Raw genomic sequence first — 6000 nt, forward strand, 5'->3', positions numbered from 1 at the left:
CTAGTGAAGGTTCTTGGGCTAGAAATCTTTTGAATCAAAAGAGCCTTAACACTGCGTTTGGATGTCTTCATTGGAGCCCAGGAAATGGATTTGGTAATCATCTAGGGTCAATACGGACGTTTGGCTGGACACCAAATTCGTATTGGAAATGAAAGAGCAATTCAGGCCCGTTTTCGCTCCGTGAAAATCTTCCTCCCACGTTTCGGAGGGGTGGCGCTCCGAATTGGCCCGATTTCGCTATCTCCCGCAAAACTTACCGCTTCAGCCCACGAAAGAGAAATAGAAGGCAGCGAAGGGGAATGAGAGGGGCGAACTCGAGCACTGACCTAGGTCGTGCCGGCGGCGACCTAGCAGCAGGTGGCGGCGGCGACCACCACGGCGGCCGGCGGCGGCGCAGTCCCGCCCCTCCCCTCTTCCCCACCCCATTTCCCGTCGCCCCCTCGCCATCTCCCGTCGCCCTGTGCTGCGCCCCGCCATGGAGGTCGACGGCGGCCCAGGACCGGCGCGCCCCGTCGTCAGCTCCGCCCTTCTAGCCAGGTGTGGCCGTCGTCCTTGCCTATCGTTGCAGCTCAAGTCCTCCTTTGTCCACGAGTTGCAGCTCCTTCTATACAGCACTCCACCATTACGTATGCAGCTCCTCTTTTTGTGCAGCCACAACACTGCCCCACCATGGATCCATGGCTATGGCCTAGATCTTCTTGTCAAACCCCTCCAAATCATGAAAATCCCTCTATCTTTGCACCATTTTTAATTTTTTCCAGTTTTATCTACTGTGCAGATTAGGGAAGTTTTGTTGATTTCGCTTTTCCTGATGTATTTCTAGAATATTTATTTATTTTCGTTGCTATATATTCATTCGTATTCAGATTACATTTTTGAGTCATGTAGGGCAAGGTATAACCTGGTAAGGTAATGTAGCTATGCAATTCCAAAGTTTGTCATCCAAACATGACTTGGTATTGGAAGCTCAGAGGCATTTCAAGGGCCAATTCACTGGACAACCAAACAGGTGAATTCGTATTCGTGCCATTTCAATTTCCTCATTGATTTGGAATTCGGACCAATACAATACGGAGCTCCCCAATGGAGACATCCAAACGAAGCGTAAGGGTTCTCGGCGCTAGAATCCTGCTCCAAATAACACATCCAAATGTCGTTTCATCCACTTGTGCCGATAACACCTAGTAAGCTTGTCAAGAATGTATAGGGATGCCGATACATTCATCGCCGCCGCCCATCAACACCCCCATCCAAGGATATAGTGTATTTTTTAAGATGTTGGATTTGGTAGAAAACAAAACCCTTTCGTGCTGAGAAGTCTCTCACAAAAGGAATTTCTAAAGATTCTTAGACTACAATCTCGATATGGATTTGTTCAAATCAAAGATATTATTGCATCATGCTAATGATAGGTCGAGCGCCGTCCTTCAAAGGAAAAGGTAGATAACCAAGTCGGGAGAGGGAGGGGGCATTTTTTTTGAAAAAGGAGGTTAAGACCCCCGGCTTCTGTATCGATCGATGCATATGACCATCTTTATTATTATTCAACATAAGTATAACAAGAACATACATCAATCCATCCGAAGCCATCACTTACACCTACAAAACTCAATAATGTGGAGTGCTCTCACTCCCCATATCTAAAAACGGTGCCATCGCCGATCTATCCACATAACGTATCGGAACCCACAACGGATGCAACAGATCTAAAGCGTACACCACATGCACACGTTTTAGACGCCGCCATCATCATCGAACCGCTGACGCGTCTTCGGGAGAGTGATTTGCATTATCCTTGCCAGTCCGTCCATCCGTCGACGCCACTGCCCTGCGCTCGTCCGTCCAAACGCGAAGCTTCTGGAAGATATATCGTGCGTAACACCTGCCGACCAGGCATGACACAGCTAGCACCTGTCGGCCAAGCATGACTTACATCTCCAGTGAAAGCTCCATGCATCACGAAGCCGCTCCACCTCATGCCTTTGCCTTCCAGCTCTGCTTCACAAATGATGCTCACAAGAGAGAAAACGACACCGTAGTACCGCCATCGTCCGATCTGGAAGACCAGATCCTAAGGTTACCCTTGGAGCAGCACAAGTGGGTCGACAGTAGTTACGCGATGATGCCTTAATCATGGTAACGACGCAGAATGCCGCCATCGGCTCGGTTTTCAACGACAATTATGTCTTCCCGACTCGCATCCGGAACTAGATGGCAGATCTCGAGATCTGACCATCCAGCCTCAGGCTGACCACCCCCGACGGAGGAGATGGCCACCACCGACAGTGGCACCGGCCAGATCAGATCTGACCGGAGGCGCCGCTGACCAGTCAACCATGGCCACATCCCCTCCTGCTCCGCCCTCCCCACGAAGACGCCGAAGCAACGCCGAACCACTGGGAAAGAAGAATACCGAAGGGCGATCTTGCGCCGCCGGTCCTTCTAGACCGCGGGGCTGCAGCCTAGATCCCCGCCATCCCCATCACCGGCGTCGCACGGGCTTAGCCGGCGCACGTCTCTGAGGACGACGAGGTGGAGGAGAGGGGGGAGGGGGCGGCGGCCGGGGCGCTGGGGTTGGCCCCCTGGTCACCCTGGAGGGAGCGATATGAGGGAGGGAGGGGGCATGTACATACATGTTTCGTTTCCTTTTTCTTTTGTTGTGGCTAAAGACAAACCAAAAATGTTACTACTACTAATAAGAGCACATGATATCCATCAGAGTCACAGCTTGGCCAATATATTGACTCCCATCAGGTCAAAAACAAAAATATTCACCCTCGTGGTCAATGTGTTGAGGCGACGGCATGGCCACGACCCACGAGGCACGAGGCACGAGGCACGAGCCATGCATGCATGGTGATGCGATGTGCTGTACTGCCATGGCTATGGGGGCTATGGCAGCAAAAATCTGCACTGGTAAATAAGGAAAGGAAGGAAAACTGAGCCTACGGGCGGCTGGCATGTGGGCCGTCCTGCCGGTGATAAGACGGGCTGCTTTTCCTCGCAGGCTCGCCAAACGAGGCCGCCGCGCTGTCGCTCGTTGGTTTGCCACCGCCGCCGGCCGGCGAGACAGGTAGCAGCAGTACACCCTCAGAATATTTTGGAGATTTCTTTTTAAATGTTTGGGGTTTTGGGGTTTGGGCGTACGTGTCCACTGTCAAATCAACCTCCATCCCCTCAGGTCTTAGCTCAGCTTGCAACATGTTCGTTTCTTTTCTCCTCATCATAAAAAAATTTAGCAGTACTATTTGTTTACACATGCAGTAGAGTAGCCATCAACATCACCCGTGTAAACAATGACAGCTCTGTTATTAGTACTATTTTAATTTTGTATGACAACGATGATGCCAAAATCTTGAGTTAACGGCGCTGTTTTACAACTGCACTGCGCACCCTCTATAGATGGCATGAGGTTTACTTTAAGTCGCCTCTCCCTCTCTCTACTGTACGTAAGCATTTATTATGGAGATCTACTAGCTGGAATGTTTACACATATGGGATTTCTATTAGTGGGAGCCTGGGAGGATGAAGTAATGGTACCGACATTTGCATTACTTGAGTACAATACCTGCTCTGTGTTATTTTGCAGCCTCTCTCTCTCTCTTGTCAAGCTATCTGTGTATTAAAAAATTTCCAGCTTTGAGTTATAAGATGATACAGAGAAGTTGATATCTTCATATAACATTATTAACGAAGTTATATACCATCTCAGATTTGCCACCGCATGAGGCAATTGGGATGCCTTCTATTTTCCCTACTATGACCGAGGTAATTTACTAAAATGGGAAATAAATATAAAGTACTGACAGATGAAACATAAAGCATGACCAATGTGCATGTGTTTCTTCGATTGTCTCTGTTGTGTAAAAGAAAATTTTAATGGCCTGTAGGAAAATATTGCAAGGTGGGTGAAGAAGGAAGGAGACAAAGTTTCATCTGGTGAAGTTCTTTGCAAAGTGAGCTTCGTCCAATACGTAGAGCTGGTTAGCTAGCCAGCCAAAGTAGAATCATCAAGCGAGAAGGCTAGCCACCGCCTCCTCCTTCCTCCACAAAAAAGTTAGGGTTTCTACCTCCCGCCGCCGCTGCCACAGGTCCGCCTCCTCTCCGGTGGCCCTAGGGTCATGGGGGCACGGTGGATCTCGGCAAGGGCCGGCGGGAGGGCTCTGTTTTTAGTCGGTTTTTTTCAGTTTTGCTAGGGTTTGTGTCCTGCTCAGGAAGACGAGACGGCGGCGGCTCCCTAAAGATGGAATAAAGGTCTCCCCGCCTAGTCCCCGTTCCGGCGGCACGTCTAGCACCGTTGGTGGGCGTGTGAAGGTGTGTCTCCGGCGGATCTATCTTTGGTGGATTTGCTCAGATCTCGTCGTTGTTCGTCTATGTTCGCGTGTCTTCGGATTGGATCTTTCTGATCTACGTTATTCTTCATCTGTGGCGGTTGTTGTTCTAGTGCCCTGGTCCTACGGGGCCTTAGCACGACGACTTCCCAACTGTCTACTACAACAGATTGTGCCCGACTCCGGCGATGGAGGGGCGATGACGGCGGCGAGCCTTCGGCTCGCTTCAGTGCTGATAGTCTTCGCTAGGTGGTTTATGGATCTGGATGTAATTTTTATTATTTCTGGTATTCGTTGTACTGCCATGATTGAAGATGAATAGATTGAAAATTTTCTCGTAAAAAAAGAAAGTTCTTTGCAAAGTGGAAACCCTAAGTTTTGTTTCTTGTCATTTACACTGAGGGCACATTTTGTGCTGCTAGCTAATTGTCGAGCATATATGTGGTCACCAGGATAAAGCTACCGTGGAGATGGAACGCCTGGAGGAAGGCTATCTTGGTAAGATTGTTTGTGGAGATGGCGCAAAAGAGATTAACGTTGGCGAGGTACATACATATATGCTATATCCCAGTTTAATTTGTCTTCTTTTCCATTTATTTCATTGTTTTTTATTTCTTTTTGATTTTGTTTCTTTTCTCAGTTATCTTTGTTCTTTTGGTTGTTATTCTTCATTTTTCTAATACATGTCTAACATTTTTTCAATAAAAATTAAACATTTCTGTAATACATGGTCAGCATTTGTTTATACAAGTTTAACATTTTAATGCATGGATTGCATACATGGTCAACTGTTTTTTCTATACAAATTTATCATTTTTCAAATACAAGTTACACATTGTTTCAATACACATTTAACATTTTTCCAATACAAGTTTAACACTTTTTTAATACATGTTCAACAATTTTGTTATACGCATTTAACATTTTAGAATGCAAGTTTAACATTTTTTCAACACATGGTCAACATTTTTTTGATACACATTTAACATATTTCGTCAGTTTTTTTTGTAAAAGAAAAAGTTCGCAAAACCTATCAACATGGGATCTTGCTTTGAAGACCTCGACACGAGGAACCCAACAATGAAAACGGTTCAGGATTTGGACGCACGATTTAAGAGATAAAACTTTTGAATAAACGGATCTAGAAAAAAGGAGAACGGACAGGTTGCGTCAAGTGGCGCACATGTAGTGCGCCACTTGTCACAACCTGGGAGTGGGGAGTGATCTTTGAAAGGAGTACTCCTCAATTAGTGATTTCGCGAGACATAGGGCTGCCTGGCAACATACTCTATCTTCCTTGAGAGGTCTTAACCAGCGCCATGTCCGCTACTTAAGCCAATTAGCCCACGCGCGCATGATGGGCCGGCCCAGCTATTCTTCGTGGGTTGATAAGTAGGCCTTCACTGGATTGCTGCTAGGTGGACGGTTGAAAGGCTCACACTTGGAGTTTATGATCGTTGACCAGTTATCCATTGACCATTGACTATCAAAGTAATTGAAAAAATTGTAACACTGAAAATAAAACAAACTTAAAAAAATCATAAAATTACAAAAAAATGTCAGCATATAAAAAAAATCAAAAAATATAAAACAAATCATGGATTTTGAAAATAATCATTTTGCAGATTTTGAAAAAAGTTCACAAAATTAAAAGAAGTTTACAGATATG

Source organism: Triticum dicoccoides, chromosome 7A (genome assembly GCF_002162155.2).
Source record: "Triticum dicoccoides isolate Atlit2015 ecotype Zavitan chromosome 7A, WEW_v2.0, whole genome shotgun sequence".
Taxonomy (NCBI): domain Eukaryota; kingdom Viridiplantae; phylum Streptophyta; class Magnoliopsida; order Poales; family Poaceae; genus Triticum; species Triticum dicoccoides.